At 43.9% G+C, this 17,603-nt stretch overlaps 1 protein-coding gene and 1 pseudogene across 6 annotated transcripts in view; both read right to left on the bottom strand.

The window, feature by feature from the left end:
- Positions 1–17,603, bottom strand: part of PTK2B (protein tyrosine kinase 2 beta) — a 124,221-nt gene that overhangs the window by 39,791 nt on the left and 66,827 nt on the right. The window lies entirely within an intron of this gene.
- LOC122238289 lies at positions 6,960–7,063 on the bottom strand (annotated as a pseudogene).

Here is a 17,603-nt window from a genome sequence, read left to right as displayed (position 1 = left end):
TAAGTCCTTCTTCCCAGCTTATCTTTTTCCTCCCAGCTTATCTCTTAACTCAGGCAAAAGACTCTGTGGGCAAAGCATCCCAGGATGGGAGTGGGAAACTACCCCTCAAGCAATAAGACCTTCCCTGAGCTAGCCAGACCCCATGTGACTGATCCTGAGGCAATGATCCACCTGACCTTCACTGCCACCAGTGAGGACCCACCGACACTTGTCCCACATTCTCCTTACATAAATCTGGAAGTGTTTTCAGCACTGTGGAGAGTCTTTGAGATGCTAGTCCCCTGCCTTCCCGTGTTGGTCTCACTGAAATAAATTCCTTTCTTGTTTTGCCACCACCCATCTCTCTGCCTTTGGATTTTGTCAGCAGTGAGTGGCTGAGCCTGCTCTGTTTGGGGCTCCCTGGAGCCAGATGCTCTTGCATCCCAGCTACAGGGCTACAGAACTATTGGGGAATCTGAGTATCTGAGTGAAAGTACTATGGGGGTTCTTTGTACCATTCTTTCAACATTTTTATATGTTTAAAGTAGTTTCAAATCAAAAGAGAGGTTCTGGTGAGGGAGATTCCCAGGCACATGAGAAGTAAAGGTACCACATTGAATGAATAGGATTTCTTTCAGGCAAGACAAAGCCTCGCCCCTTCTCTTCCACTCAGTCTCTGAGAAGGGCCATACTGAATCCCCCTCTTTGCTCTGTGGGTGGTGAAACTCTCCAGGGCACAGCTTGTGGAAACATTTCCCTAGGTTTCTTTCTAAAAAGTAACCAATTTCTGTTGTATTGGTGGTAGGGTAAGACTCATTCCAGATCCTTGGAGTAGAAATTCACGGAGACTCTATCCAACAGATTTTCACAGGAATATAGATTTCATCTCCAGATAAGGAAGAAGTTTGGTGCTTTCTAAGTATAAAATGCATTACTTGGGAGGCTGCCTGGTGCTGGGAAGATTCTTACCTGGGGAGCATTCTTCCCAGAGGGGCAAACCTGAGAGAGAGGTTCCTGGAGACAGACATCTCCACCTACTACCACCATCACCTCACTGGTTACTGATGAAAGCATGTTGTATAATAAAGAATTTGGCTGGTCTTTGTCCTTGTTTCTGGGGTGGGAGCCTCTGAACCCTTGAGGTTTCTTAAGTGGTAGTGTCTTTGTTGTTGATGGTGTGCCTCTTGGACCACACTTGAATATATGCTCATGAGGTGAGTCATGGTGGGCCCCTAGATAGTGTCAGGATGAGACCAACCATGTGATTAGAAGTTCCGGAACTTTGAGCCATGTGATATCAGCCTGGCCTCCAGGGAGAGGAGGAGAGCTGGAGAGTTACACAGCCAACGAGTCAACCAATCAATCAATCAGCTGATCAATGATGCCTACATAATAAAACCCCAATAAAAACTCTAGTTCAGGTGAGTTTCCTGGTTTGTGATGTACATTGATGTGCCTGGAGGGTGATGTGTCCTAAGGATATGGAAACTTCGTGTTTGGGGACCTCTTCTACTTCATCCCATGCATCTCTTCATTTGGTGGGTCCTGATTTGCATCTTTTATAATAAAACTGTTATCATTTTCGGTTCTCTGAGTCATTCTAGCAAATTAACAAACCTGGGGGATGGGTGGCAGGAACTCCCAAATTTACAGCCAGGGGGTCAGAAGTGTGGGTGGTCTGGGAACCCTGGAGCCTGTGACTGGGTTTTGAGGAGATGTGTCTTGCTGGGGACCATGCCCTCAACCTGCAAAGTGTATGTGAGCTCCAGAAATGTGTTGTGTCAGAACTGCACTGCAAAGTGAATGAATCCCTCAGGCTCCTTGTGGGGGAAACAAGGCTGCCCACCAGGGGCGACACAGAGCACTAACTTTGGGGTCACATTAACCCAGTTCTGACATATACTTTAGTAGGCTGACAAGCTCCTAGAGCCAGTCTCCTTCCTGCTGTTCACTACCCTTGTCATATGAAGTCGCAGAAGTTCCTTCTCTCAAACCAGCTGCAACTTCCTCTGACGTACTCATGTTGCACAGCACTGTTGTGAGCTCCAATGCACACACAGAGCCTCCACTCAAGGAGCATCTGTTCAGTGGGTAGGAGGAAACCAGAGGCTTATCGTGAGGGGGCCCACTGTGGGAAGGGGAATCAGTTTACAAGAAGAGGAACGTGGAGATTTTCTCCGTGAAGAGTCAAGTTTGATCTCACCAAGGGGGCTTTGGTATCAGCCCTGCCCCTCTCACTTCACTGCCTCTTCTCTGATGTTCTCACAGCTTCTCAAGCAAATGGTGGGAGCAGCAAAACCAGCCCTCTGCCCACGATTCATAAATTGCCACTAGTGAGTCAATGTTTCTTTCTCTATTAATAAATCACTTTTTAAAAACAACAGTTTAAGACGTTTATCGTTTATCTATTCACTAAATTGCCATAAGTAACATGACAGAAAAAAACTGTCTTAATTTTATCACTTGTTATTTAGATAAGCCCAGGATGGTTTTTGTTGTTTTCCTTCCTTCCTTCCTTCCTTCCTTCCTTCCTTCCTTCCTCCCTCCCTCTTTTTCTTTCTCTTTTTCTCTCTCTTTTCTTTTCTTTCTTTTCTTTTCTTTCTTTTCTTTTCTTTCTAGTAGGCTTCCCATCCAGCATGGAGCCCAATTCAGGGCTTGAACTCAGGACCCTGAGATCAAGAGCTGAGCTGAGATCAAGAGTCAGACACTTAGCTGACCGAGTCACCCAGGGACCCCCCCCAGGATATGTTTTTTATTTTATTTCTTTTGCTAGAGGAAAACCTTTACTTCTGCCCTTGGGAGTGTTACTGAAAAGCAAACTCTCACACTGCCCCTGGCTCACACCTTCATGTATACAGGGGAATTTCTATGGCTTTTCTTCCTGTTTGGCTAACATTGATTTATTTGCTTTATCAAGTAGTGTAAAGACCTCAAACCACCTTTGCCTCTCTATTCTTGGGCATTTCCTCTTGTAAGCCAGAAACAAAGAAGAGATAGGACTGAAAGCTTGTCCACATCCAGGATAATTTATTTCCCGAAAGAAAATGTCACCCAAGCAATTAAGGACTCAGGCCACCTTCTCACTCCTTTATTGGTATTCGGGCACATTTTCTTTTTCTATATGAAATAGATTTTTGCATCTATTGTGAGGTATGGCCTAAAGTAAAGTTATTTTCACAAGGGTATCTAACAGTAAGTGATTATGTGTATTGGGCTGTTTTCTTCTCTCTTTTTCTGTTCCTTTGATCTAAAGGTCTATGTTTGTACCTCAGTCACATTTTATCACTTCTTTAGTAATCTCTGTAAGCTCACGATTTTGTCAGGTTCACCTTTTCTTTTTTTTAAACGAAACACCTAATCTTGTTGTCATTGTTTGAGCTTATTAAACACATTCATGTTAGTGGCTGAGTTTTTAGAAACAACTGAGATGACTTCATGGCCCTTCATTGAAATTGCCCACGCTTTACCTAAGGTCACAGCCTTTCCTGGGGGCAATCTGCATCAGGGCCCAGTCACTTCAGGCTTAAAGGCCTTGTCCTTTTGGGGTAATTGCATGGCTCAGCTGGTTAAGTGTTCGACCCTTGATTTTGGCTCAGTTCATGATCTCACAGTTTGTGAGTTTGAGCCCTGCCTTGGGCTTATGCTGATAGTGCAGATCCTACCTGGGTTTCTCTCTCTCCCTCTTGCTCTCTGCCCCTCCCCCACAGTCTCTTTTTCTCTAAAATAAATAAATAAACTTAAAAAAAAATAAAGGCCTTGTCTTTTCATCCCAACACAAGAGCTGTCTGTGGAGCTCTCTGTGGTAGGTCTATAACACACCCAACCTTCTCCCTCTGCCTGATCCAGCTTTGGTCACTGCCTCCAGGAGAGTTTCATGACAGGACCCACTGACGCAGCTCTTGGGTGCAAACCTGCAGGTCAGGGTCTGCTTCACAGGACTCCCACCTGTGGTACATTCACATTGTTTTCCTGGCTTGATCTCTCTCCTTACTCCTTGTTCTAGGAAGGCAAAATGCTCCTCTTTAAAGAAAAAATTTGTTTGAACATTTATTTATTTTTGAGAGAGAGACAGATGGAGTATGAGCAGGGAAGGGGCAGACAGAGAGGGAGACACAGAATCCCAAGCAGGTTCCAGGCTCTGAGCTGTCAGCACAGAGCCCGATGTGGGGCTTAAACCCAAAAACCGCAACATCATGACCTGAGCCCAAGTCAGGTGCTTAACTGAATGAGCCACCCAGGTGCCCTCAAATGCTCCTCTTTTTAAAGATGACTGAATTTACACTTTTAATAAATTAAAGCTTTGGTTTGAAAATATCCTGTTTAAATTCTATTTATAAAGGCTCCACTTTGAGATTGAGGGCAAATTTAAACAGATGACTTTTGTTGAAACCCGCATTGGTTCTCATTTGCTACGTGCTAGGATAGGATGCAAAGTCTTTAGCCTGAAGCATAAAAGTCTCATCTCCCTCTCTCACCTCAATGTGCTGTCAGCTCCAGGCTCCCTGGCCAAGCAGACCATGCTCTCCCAGCCAGGAGGACCCCTTGCTCCTGTCTCTCTCCTCTCCTCCTGGTGAGCTGCTGGGCCCAGTCAGCACGGTGAGGTCTTCCCTGACCTACACTAATAGGGTCTGTTTCCTGCCCTGGGTCCCCAAAGAACTTTCCATACACATCTGGTAAGATACTGTTATGGGTGGAACTGTGTTCCCCCACAAAAGATATGCTGAAATCCTAACCGTCAGTACCTTAGAACGTGACCTTGTTTGGAAATAGGGTCTTTACAGACTAATCAAGTTAAATGAGGTCATTAGTGTGGGCCCTAATCAATATGACTGGTGTCATTATAAGAAGGGGAAGTTTCTATGTAGAGGGAGGCATGCACCCAGGGAGAAGCTGTCACGTACGAAGGTGAAGGCTGTGGGTGACATGTCTATAAGCCAAGGAATGCCAAAAGATGGCAGGCAAACCACTAGAAACCAAAGAAAGGCAAGGAGGAATCTTTCTCCTTCAGGTTTCAGAGGGAACATGGTCCTGCCAACACCTTGATCTTGGACTCCTAGCCCCCAAAACTGTGAGACAATGCCTTTTTGTTGTTTAAAATTACCACACTTGTGGTATTTTGTTACGGCACTCTTAAGAAACCAATACAGACATTTACTAATTAGGACTAAGGCATTTGTCCACGTTGACCTTTCTAGCTTTTCAACTCTAAGGTCAGAAGCCAAATCTGACATATGATATCATCCCCTACCCCAAGCCCAGTTCTTGGCACAGATATTTGAAGAATGGATGAATGAATGAGTGAATATGAGCCAGCTCTCTGGCTAACAAATAGGAGTTACAAAGGACAGAGACTCATGGTCAAAAATGTTCAAGAGATCAGGAGTGTGGTGATTAGTACCATAGGCTTTAGTGTCTACTGGATCTGGCCATGGCTGTGTGGTCTTGGCCCAGTCACCTAACTTTATTTCCTCATCTGTAAAATGGGAACATATCTCTTCCACTATGGGATTTTTGGTGGGACTAAATAAGGTAGTATAGGATGTAAATAAATAGAGCATATATTAAGTTATAAGCATGTTAACTGTCTTCTCCTTCATCTTCTAAGGGGGTTTATGTGCACCAACCAATTCTTGGACTTCTGTAGCATAAACTTGGTGATGGGAAGGGTAAAGTGGAGAGGTCTAAATCCAGTCGGGTTTGACTTACACTGAAAGAAGCAATGACTGAAGGGAGAAAAATAACAGATCTTGAAATAAACAATAGAGGGGAGAAAGAAAAGAGGCTGCCTGGGCCAGAATTCAGGAATCCAAAAGTACAAGTAAAGATGTTTCTGGATAGCAGCCAACCTAAATGGATATTAAGAAATGATTATGAGAATTTTAAGAAATTTTGCTATCTTGAAAGTGAAACCCCAATACTGTTTTTCTCCTGAAGAGGATAAAATTTTAAATTGATTTTCAATTCTTTTTAGATGATATACTAATTACATTTGTGACACTGTGACAATATGGCACTGTACTGAGAATAGCTTCAAGGGAAAAGGAGGCTGGTCAGCTTCATGCTGGTTACAGATACATAAGGAGCTTAGCACAGTGGTTGGCACAGAGTAGGTCTCAATAAATGGTGACCATTATCATAATGGGCAGGCAGAGGAGAAATAGGTATGGGATCAGAAGGGTCAAGACAACTTGGGGAGCTGGATTAATTAACTCAAGAAATCTATAACTGAGATATAGATTTTGAGATCCTGTAGGTCACGATCTTGTGGTTTGTGAGTTTGAGCCCCACATGTGCTGTCAGCACAGAGCCTGCTTTGAATCCGTGGTCTCCCTCTCTCTCTGCCCCTCTCCCACTTGTGCGTGCGTTCTCTCTCTCTCTCTCTGTCTCTCTCTCTGTCTCTCTCTCTGTCTCTCTTGCTGTCCGCTCCTCCCTCGCTTGTGTGTGCGCTCTCTCAATTAATAAATAGATAAATAAATAAATAAATAAACTTTAAAAAAAAAGAATTAAAAAAATTTTTTTTCAGAGCCTAAAATGGAGTCCAAGCATGCCTAGGCCAGAGGGTCTTGAGATTCTCCGTACCTGAGAGGGAACTGGCACCTTCGGAGACCCACCCCATGGTAGTGGCTAAGGTAAGAAGAGGGAACCATGGTTGCCGGTATTCCAACAGCCATTTAGCTGTGTACAAGGAGCACAGGTGATTGAAGAAAATAGTTTCTGGCAAAGGGATCTGATGGTGTTTCCAAACCGAAGCCAGTACTAGCAGCAGCAGGTGGCTAAAGTGTAGAATGAGCCTTGTAGGATGTCAGGTCATGGCCATGAAGAAGTTGGCTGGGAAGAAATAATGCAGAGAAAAGTGACTTCCTTCTGCTTGGAGCAAGCAAGCCATCAAGGGTTCTGTTCTCAGGGCAAAAGCTCACTATAGCAGGCTCCTTCCTTCCTCTTCCTGTCTGCCACACATAGAGCCAGGAAGTAAAACCCCGAGAAAGTACAAAAAATCAGGTCAAAAAGGCAACAAGAGACCTTCTCTTTAAACTGACAAGAACAGATACTACACTTGATCTTAGCCAAAAGGCCGAGAAGCGATGAGAAAGGATTTCTCTTTAAGTGACTCAAATAGAACATAAGAGGTGTCTCTGAGAAATAAAAATATTCTGTTAAAATAAGACCATTCTGTCAAATGTTTGGATTTACTAATAAACCACAAGGAAGGGCTCTTGATGTCCAATTGAAATTTGGGAGGAGTGAAGACCACTACAGATCAGTCAGGAAAGTATCAGGTGGATTTCACATACTTTTTTGAAAAATCACCCTACTAAAATAAGTCTTCAAGGAATGATTTTTTTTTAAGTAGTCTTCATGCTCAGCACAGAGCCCTACCCGGGGCTTGAACTCACAACCCTAAGATCAAGACCTGAACTGAGATCAAGGGTTAGATGCTTAGCCAACTGAGCCACCCAGGGTGCTCTAAGGGATGATTTTTGTGATTCATTTGTAAGGATGTAGTGTGTGCCTCAACAGGAGGGGCTGGTCACACGGGTCACTTCAACACATTGGTGAAATTTTATTTCTTGCACAGGGTGATGGGTTCGGGGTGATCATTTCACCATAATGTTCCATAACTCACATCTGTGAGTCTCAATGGGTGCAGCTGGCATTTGGGGCCAGACGATTCTTGGTTGTGTGGTACCATTCAACACCCATGGCTGCAGCCTGAAAAATACTTTGCCTCATGCCCCAGTGTCACAATGTGACAATCAAAAAAGGAGGCCCTTACATTGAAACACCTTCCAGGAAGCGTGGAACAACCCCCAGGGGGAACTGCTGACTCATCTCTTCAGTACCTGTTTTCTTCTGCACGGAGCAGTCATTACATAAGAGAGCCTCTCAATGATTCCTTTCCCTGCATTCAACAATTATGCATTGAGCCTGTGACACATATCGGCCCCATTCCAAGTGCTATGGATATATGTGGATATAGCAGTGACAAGACAAAGTCCTTGCCCAGAGGAGCTCTCATCCCAGTTTGATACCAAAGAGATATACATTCTATATCAAGAATTGGAAACATGTTCATATCTTTGAGTTCTATGCCTGGAAGCATGCTCTGGATTGAATGTCTGTGTCACCTCCAAATCCATATGTTGAAGCCCTAATCCTCAATGTGATGGTATCTGGAGGTGGAAACTTTGGGAGGTAATTAGGTCATGAAGGAGAAGCCCTCATGAATGAGTTTAGTGCCCTTGTAAGAGCAACAAGAGAAAGATGAGATCTCTTTCTGCCATGTAAAGACACAGCAAGAAAGTGGCCAGGTCTGGAAGGAGGCCTTCACAAGAACACAACTGCCATCTTGGATGTCCAGTCTCCAAAACTGTGATAAATAAATTTCCGTTGTTTAAGCCTCCCCAGTCTGTGGTATTTTGTTGTAACAGCCAGAGCAGACTAGGACAAAGCATAAACTGCGGAAATGACTCAAAATACAGAGGGGCGCCAGGGTGGCTTGAGCATCCAACTCAGGTCATGATCTTGCGGTTCATGAGTTCTAATCCCCTGTTGGGCTTGCTGCTTTCAGCACAGAGCCCACTTACGATCTTCTGTCCCCCTTTCCCTCTGCCCCTCCCCTTCTCACACACACACACACACACACACACACACACACACTCCCTCTCAAAAATAAATAAACTTTAAAAAAATGACTCAAAATACAGAAATACCCTGTGTAAAAAGAAACTCACTGTAGAAATTTCTTAAATAGCAAAGTCCTCACAGCAAGAAGCCAATCTAAATAGTTTGAAAAGGGCCATGAAAATAATGGGAGGGCAGCACAAGGTTTATATGCTAGTTTTAAAAATTATCTAAAGAGATTGGAAAACTTTTGGAAAATGGTTCTATTGTAATAAATGGGAGGTATAGGATATGAAATCATATACAAAGAATGATAGTGCTAGGAGCTGAAACAAACAAATCCAGAATGAAATATATCAAAATGTGAACAGTGCTGTTTCGGGGTGGTGCATAGCCACACATATGTTTTTATTCTTCCAGGTTTCCTGTGTTTGAACTTTTGTATACAATGTGGTAGTTCAGAGGATGACCTCAGGAGTAAGAAACTGTTTTATTTCTGATTTGCTTTATGAATTTGGACAAATTAACTTCTCTGCTCTGGATGCTTCATTTGTAAACTGTAAACATTTTCCTATATCATGGAGTTCTCTCGAGGAGTAAATGAGATGATGTAGGTAGAGAGAGAGCTTAGTGTAGTGCCTGTGCACAGTAGTGCTAAATAAAATGCTTTAGTAGTATTGGATGAACATGCATTCATTTTATAAACGTTGGATACCATTTGCTAACATCGTGCTGAAGATTTTTGCATCTATGTTCATGAGAGATATTGGTCTGTAGTTTCCCTTTCATGTATATCATTCATAAATTCATTTTATAATTGTAAAAAAAACTCTTCAAAAATTATTGTTTTAGTTCAGCTATTAAAACAGGCTTGGTTGTGCAGATTAGGCATTAAAAAAATCATATTCGAATGGTAGGAGCAGACATCATCTTTCAGCTTGAGACAAATGCCATAGTATATGCCTGTGTGTTTGGCTCATATGCTACCAAGTGGAGAACTCATACCCTATGTATAAGATCAACTTTTAAGAGACAAATAAACTCCTTGTAAAATATAAAACTCTAAAATTAAAATGCTGGCTAGCCAGTAAATTTCACAGAGCCAGAGAGAAGAAGGATGGCCAAAATTCACTGAAGACATGATGAAAATGAAGTTGAACAGATATTTTGCTTTCTAGATCCTAGAAAGCAGAGCTCACTGATGTAGCCACAAAAATATAATCTCTGATTCTACAGACACTCAAATATTCAAATGTTTATTAAGCTTGTAAATCTTAGGCTGGAATTTTGGAGCCTTAAGTAAATTTAGAGATTCCTTAATGTGACTCTGTTTTTAAATGAAGAAAGTGAGGCCCAGGGAGGTCAAGTGACTTGTCCAAGAATATTCAGGGAATTCTACTTTGGGCCAGCTAAAATTCTATTACCCCTCCTACATGTTATTACTTATGAATGGCAATCTCCCTTCCAGTCAACTTCCTATTTGGTCTTTATATCAAGTGATCTGGAAGATTACTGATCTCATTTGAGTACTCTCTAGGCATCAGTCCATTCATTCATTCATTCATTCACAACATCTATTAATTGCCCACTCTGTGTTAGGCTCCACGTAGGCACTGGGGATATAATGGTGAATAAGACACAGGCCTCCTATCTCCCAGAGGCCACCTCTGTTTCGAGATGGACAAGAGGCAGTTACTGTCAAATTTAGATAGGGACAATGGGAGATGGCCATCTCCAGCCACCTGATGCCCACCCATACACTTCCTCTTCTCCTCTGCCTCATCCAGCCTTCTCCTGTCACCCCTTCATAGATCTTTTAAAAGTATTTTGTGAATTCCTAGACCCTATAACATTACCTCATACCCCGGGGCTTCCCACCATCTAAGTGATTCTGATCATCCTTTTCCAGGGAATGTTGAGCCAGATGGGTATTCTGCAGGCAGAGGTTGAGTCCTTTGAGGTAGTGACCAGTCTCAGCCCCTGAGATTCTAATTCAATGAATTTGGGATGGGACTTGGAAACCTGGTATTTAAAAACTCCCTGGTGACTCATATCATCTGCCTCATCTAGGAAGATCATTGTAGCGGATATATAAACCAATCTGCCAGCCCTATTTACAGCACTTCTTGGACATTTACTGCCACAGACCCAAGACATTACCCCCTGTACACATCAGATCAATCAGAAGCTCTCTCTTCCCCACTAGAATTTGGAACTGAGACATGGAATTCTAGCCAGTAAATCTCTATTGGCTTTATAAATGGAATGTATCCATCTATCCATCATTAAACAACTACTCGTTAATTCATTCAGCAAATTGGGGAAACAAAAACAAGTCCCTCTCTCATGGAACTTATTTTGTACCAGGGGTGGTGTTAATACATATACTAATATCTCAGATTCTGATAAGTACTAAGACAAACAAAGCGGATACAGTCATCAGAATGGGGATGGCCCAAAAGTCCTCTCTGATAAGGGGGAATTTGAATGATCCCCAAAGGAAGTAAGGGAGGGAGGAGTGGCTTTCTTTGTGGGGCTAGAACCTTCCAGGCAAAGAAACCGTATCATACAGAGTCCCAAAGTGTGCAGCCCCAGTGTGCTTGGTGCGTTTTTGCAACTGTGAAGAGGCCTGTGGGTTGAGGTAGAGAGGACTGAGTGAAGTGACAGGAGGAAAGGCAGAGAGGGCTAGGCCAGGGCTTGGCAAACCTTTTCTGTAAAGGTCCCGGTTATTAATATTTTAGGCTTGAGGGCTATGTGGTCTCTATTGCAACTACTCAACTCTGTTGTTGCAGCTCAAAGGCAGCTATAGACAATATGTAAACAAGTGAGTGTGACTGTGTCCCAATAAAACTTTATTTACAAAAATGGGTGGTGGGCCATATTTGGCCTGCAGGCCATGGCTTGCCAACATTGGTTGTCAGCCAAGGTAAGACCTTTGGATTTTATTTTCAGTGAGAAAAGTAGCTATTGGACAGTTTAAAGGAGAGTAGTGAAAATAAATAAATATAAACAAACAAAAAATAAATAACAGAGAGAAGTGAAATGTTCTAACCTATATCTGAAATACATCTCTACAGCTGACTGATATTTTAAAGATTCACCATAGTCGCTTCTTGAAGAATGGACCATAGTGGGCTATGGGCAGAAATAGCAGGCAAGCACATCATTCCAGGTGACAGGTCGTGAGAAGGAAGTGGTCAGAACTCGGGTGTTCTGATGGTAGGGTTGACAGGATTTCCGGAAAGACTAAATACAGTGTGTGAGAGGAAGAAAGAATTCACAAATGCCTCTGAGGTCTATAGCCTGAGACACGATCAACGGAGAGAGCAGAGCTGCAGTTACTGGAGCTAGGAAAGACCGGAAGAGAAGCAGAGTTTGAGGAGGGGATTTTGGGTATGATCCTTCACGCCGAAGTCAGATGTCCGGTGGAGACAGCAAGGTGGACACCTGAGCTGGAGGCATGGGAGGAGATCATGGAGTCAGTGCTATAAATTTGGTCACCAATTTCAAGCTATATGGCTGGGTGAGATTCAGTCAAGGAACCAACCTATGGCATCCCATAGTGTGACAGTGTCATAAGAAACATCCTTCCAGGGCACAGGGTGGCCACAGGACATCCTGGACAGCGGTGGGGAAAGGTAGCATCAGTCCATGCTCTGTTGTCATTTCCCAACACCTAGGTTTCACTTCAGTGTGGGTGTGTAGATGTGTGCAAAGTGCTCACACTCACCTGTGTACTATATACATGAATCTGTGTACGCTGGAAGGGGGTACCACCAACAGACACTGTGATCCTAACTGATGGCTGCAATAGGTTGAATGATGACCCCAAAGAGATACGTCCAGTCCAGAATCTGTGAATATAACCTCATTTGGAAAAAGGGTCTTTGCAGATGTACTTAAGTTAAGGATCTCAAGCTGGGATCATTCTAGACTCCCTGGGTGGCACCTAAATTCAGTAACAAGTGTCCTTCCAAAAGACATACAGACAAGAGGTGCACAGAGGGGAGAAGAGGAGGGGATGTGAAGACAGAGGCAGAGATTGGAGTCCTGTAGTCCTAAGCCAAGGAAGCCTGGAGCCACAGAAGCTGGAAGAAGCCAGGGAAGAGTCTGCCTTTGAGTCCTGCCAGCCCTTTGATATGGGACTTCCAGCCTCCAGAATGGTGAGAGAGTACACATTTCTGCTTAATAAGCCCCCGGTTCTGTGGTAATTTGTTACCGCAGCCCTAGGAAACAAATACAACAGCTATACAAGTTCTGAGTTCTCAACACACCTAAGGGATAGTTTTTAAAAAGTGATCGAAGAACAAAATAATAAAAGTTAGCATAACTTATCACTCTGAGAGCATTCATTCTGATGTGACAAAAGCCTCTGTCTAACAGGGACGCTCGGCAATGCAACTGCCAGATTAAAAATAGAAACGTAAGCATAGGCACCTGACTGCTAATTTGTCGATATAATGAATGTAGGCATCCAGATAAATACAGAGAGGCTCAGAACTCTGCGTGCTTGCCTGGCGCTCGCCTCTGCAGGCGTCTGTGGGTGGGTGGGCTGGCCTGGTAAGCAAGTGCAGGAAATGGGGAGGGGATGCAGAAAGGAGGAGGTCCTTGTTCATGTGCCTTTTTTTATATCACTGTGAGAGTCTCTGTGGTAATGTTTTGTGGTCTCCTGGCTGAACCCTTTCCTCTCAGGTTTTCAGGGACTGTCCTTAAGTATGGTGCACTAGCCTTGCATGGCTTTGTGTATTCTCCTTAGGGCAACCTGTCTTTTAGAAACGGCAACTTTCTGGGACAAGGATTTCCTCTTGCACTTCAACCTTGTGGTCTCACCCCCAGGGACATCTGAAGGAGGGCGGCGGGGCTCGTTCTGGGAACAAAGAACCTGAGACCATGAACTTTGGGGCTGGAGACACCTCCTCTGACCACATGGGGTTGCTGACCCTGTGCCGTAGTCCATTCAGGTTGATGTAACCGAGTGCCGCAGACTGCAAATGTTTATATCTCATGGTTCGAGATGCTGGTAGTCCAAGATCAAGGTGCCAGCAGATTCGGTTTTTGGTGAGAGCTCCCTCTCTGGTTCACAGATGGCTGGTTTCTCTCTGGGTCCTCACATGGCAGACAGAGCTCTGGTGTCTCTCCCTCTTCTTGAAAGGACACTAATCTCATCATGGGTGTCCCACCCTCATGATTTCATCTAGTCCTAATCACCTCCCCAAGGCGTCACCTCCTAATAGCATCACATTGGGGGTTAGGGCTTCAACACATGAATTTGTGGGGTTGTGGGGGACACAAACGTTCAGTCCATAGTACCCAGTGTCTGGTTAAGTGACAGGTTTAAACTTGAAACTAACATGTATAGGGCAGGGACACTGGGTCTCAATATCTGAAATGTATCCTTCTGGGAATATTCTTGAATGTATTGTATATACAATGACCACTGGATTTATAGGGGAGGTCAGTGAGTACAGAGCAGGTTACATTGGGGCCAGATTCTGCCTTGCTCACACACCAGGCAAGACGTGCTGCAGGCCAACCCTGCAGCCTAGAAGTCTTGCTGTGAGGGACGGGATGTGGCTAGACCAGGCAGAAGGGCAAATGCTGGCTTAGTCTCTGTTCTCCCTAGGGATGTAAATGTGGATTATTAGTAGACTGAAGTTTCAGGACAAAACAAGGATGAATCTTGAACATGGCTTTTCAGCATGACAGAGGCTGGCCAAGGGAGAGAAGTTTAGAGGTGTGGGCACCCCCAGCACTCTTGTGACCACACCATATTTCAGATAAGTACTTACTTTTCTGCTTGAGGCCCTCCTGTATGAGACACAGAAGTCCCATGATGAGCAGAAAAGCCTACGCAGAGAGTGGGTCAGCCGACATCAGCCAGAGAAAGAAAACACCATGAGCCAGCAAGTCAGTATGCCCGGCAAAGACAAGAGTGAATATGGCACTTATGAGTAGTGACCATATAATTTATCCTCCAAATCATGATGTTCTTGAGATTGGCAGGGGTACTGTTAATGATCATCCTTGGATAGTGTGTGTAAACCAGGACTATCTGACATAAATCAGGATGTAAGGTCAATCTACGCAGAAGAAGATGGGGTGGGGGGAGGAGAAAGGGGAAGGGAGGGAGAGAACAAGAGAGGGAGAGAGAGAGAGGAGAGGAGAGGAAGGGAGAATGGGAATAAAAGAGAAGCTAGTAAGAGTCAAAGAGAGACGCCCTGTGTGGGCACGCCTGGGTGGCACTCTGCTAGTTGTTTACAAAGTGTTATCTTAACCTCTTTCCCAGACAAGCAAATTAGCATGTTAGAGAAATATATAATGATATAAGCCTCCACTTGCAACAGAGAGTCAGAGCTTCCAAACAAACAGAATTTCTTATGAATACCAAACAGAAGGGAAACCAAAACTCAAGAAGAGCAAAATACATTTCTCATTTGGCACTCACTCCCTTCCCTTCAACACCTGTCTGCTTTCTGCTGGATCCTAGACTCAAGGGCCAGCACTTATTTACATAGCTTTTAACAGCCCAGAGAAAACATCAGGAGGCTATTGCATTCGCATAGAAAGATGTTGAGAACAAGAAGGAAAACATGAAATCAGCAAGTGCACATGGCGGTAACTGTTTTGGAAATGTGCTACCACATGGACCATGCCAGGGTGATGCTCTGTTGTTTCTACTGGATCAGACACAGCTATGTGGGGGTGTCAGTGTTTCAGCTGTGTTCTTATGGAAGGACAAGTGCTTGGCTAACTGAGCACGGGGAGGGTGGTGAAAGAAGACAGGAGCTGGAAGTAGAAAAACCCGTCAAAGCACAAAGCCCCACTAGGGAAGGAGAGTGCAGGAAGAAGTCAAGAGCAGAGGGTGGGGGGGCACTCCCCAAGAGTCTCAGGCAGGAAAGCTGGGTCTGGATCTGTATGCAACTGTACACAGTGTCCACAAACGGGTTCTGAAGAGCAAAGCTGTTCCTTGATGTTTAGACCAAACTCTTTTGTATTTTAAAACGCTCTCACAGACCCTCTTTCTTCCTATCAGAGCACTTGCCTCCATTTGTCAAGGTTCGTTGACTAGTGTGAGTCGATGTCAGGCTCACCCTTGGCCTAGAAGCCCCATGAAAGCAGGGGGTGCATCTGTTTTGCAGTATGATGATACTCGCAGGCCGTAACTAGCATGGTGCCAGGTGCATGGGGTATTCCACAAGTATTTGTGGGATGAACCAAGACATTATTTAAGACTCTTTCATTAATGATCTCGCCCATAGCCATGTCTCCAACCACCACCCAGAGGCTGACAACACTCAACTGTTCATCTTCAGCCCCATTCTCTCCTCCACAATTGTGAATCAAAAAGTCTGCTCCACATTTTCATGTGAAAATGTTAGAGCAACTCAACTGCACTTCACAGGTCCCAAACTGAACTTGTGAGCTGCTTCCTCTCCAACCAGTTTTTCTTCAAATGTTTTTTATCTTAGGGAGTGGGACCCTCTTCATCTGAACCAGGGCTGCCACCTTCATCTTCTTCATTCCTGCATCTCCTGTCCATCCACAAAGCCTTTCATTCATATCTCCTAAATTCTCTAGATAGTAATAATTTATCTCCATAGATCATGATGGTTAACAGTGCAGGCTGAGGAGATGTGGTGACTGGGTTTGAAAACAGGCTCTGCTACTTGCTAGCAATTTGCTTAACTACTCGGCACCTTGTTTCGTTATATACAAAATGGAGATAATAATAGTATGTGCTTCATAGAGTTCCTTTGAGAAGTCAGTAACATAATACATATGATGTCCTTTCAAAAGTGTTAGCTGGTATCATCACCACCACAATTATAATCATCACCACCATCATCACCATCATCATCAACACTATCATCATCACCACCATCACCTCAATATCATCACCGCAACCATCACCACCACCATCACCACCACCACCATTACCATCAACATATCGTCACCATGACTGTCATCATTGTTACCTTCATGGCTATACTCCTAATCTAAGTTATCATCATCTCTCCTATGGGTCACTTCAATAGCCACCTAACATCTCCCCACAACCATTCTTGCCTTCTTCCAACATATTTTCCACTATGTAACTCAAGTGATCTTTTAAAAATGCAATCTCATGCCATTCATATGTTTAAACTACTAAATCAGTGGCCTCACACAAAAGATGAGATGAAACCAAAAAATTTTAGCATAGTTTAAATAGCCAGCCTTGGACATCTCTTAGCCTCAAACCTGCCATATACCTTCCTACTTCAGGACCTTCCAGGTCCTGTCTACCTGAATCAGAGATGGCGTTCTTGACACCTCCCTCTTCTTCATTCTTGCGTCTCCTATCCTCTGCTGATATATCTGTGCTGGAAATACGCTGTTCCCTCTGTCGATAACACTGTTCCTCTTGCCTTCTCCTCTTTCCTTCCCTCCATGGTCAAAACCCCTCTGAAATATTGGTTATACTCACTGTCTCCACTCTCCCATTAACTTCACAAAGGCTTCTGCCTCCATCTTTCCACTGAAATTGCCCAGCAAAAGAACATGGTCACTGTTACTGAAGCCAACAAACTTATTTTTAGCCTTATCTGACTTGACCTTTCTGAGTGTCTGAGATTGCTAACCACTCTTTCCTCAAAGTTTCCTCCACCTTTGTATCCCCTGCCTAATCTCTTGGTTCTCTTCATCTTTCTCTGGATAATTCTTCTTTTTCCTTCATCTAACCCTTTTTCTCTATCAGCCTCTTAGAAGTTGCTTTCCCAGGGTTTCCTGATTATAACTCTTCCTCATTTGCTCTACTCACTCTCTGTGGGTGATCCCATCCATTCACATCATACCTACCCATTGCATTATGACTCCAAAATCCTTCTCTCTGGGTCCTTCCTCCCTCCCCAGCTCCAGGCCCATGTTCCTCCATGGGGGCGTTTCATAAACACTTCAAACACAACACATATAAAGCTGAAATCTCAGAACATAACCTTCCTGTCTCCGTTGGTATCTCAATG

The sequence above is a fragment of the Panthera tigris genome, chromosome B1 (assembly GCF_018350195.1).
Source record: "Panthera tigris isolate Pti1 chromosome B1, P.tigris_Pti1_mat1.1, whole genome shotgun sequence".
NCBI lineage: Eukaryota > Metazoa > Chordata > Mammalia > Carnivora > Felidae > Panthera > Panthera tigris.
The sequence above is the reverse complement of the archived record's forward strand: the minus strand, read 5'-3'. Positions and strand labels throughout refer to the sequence as shown.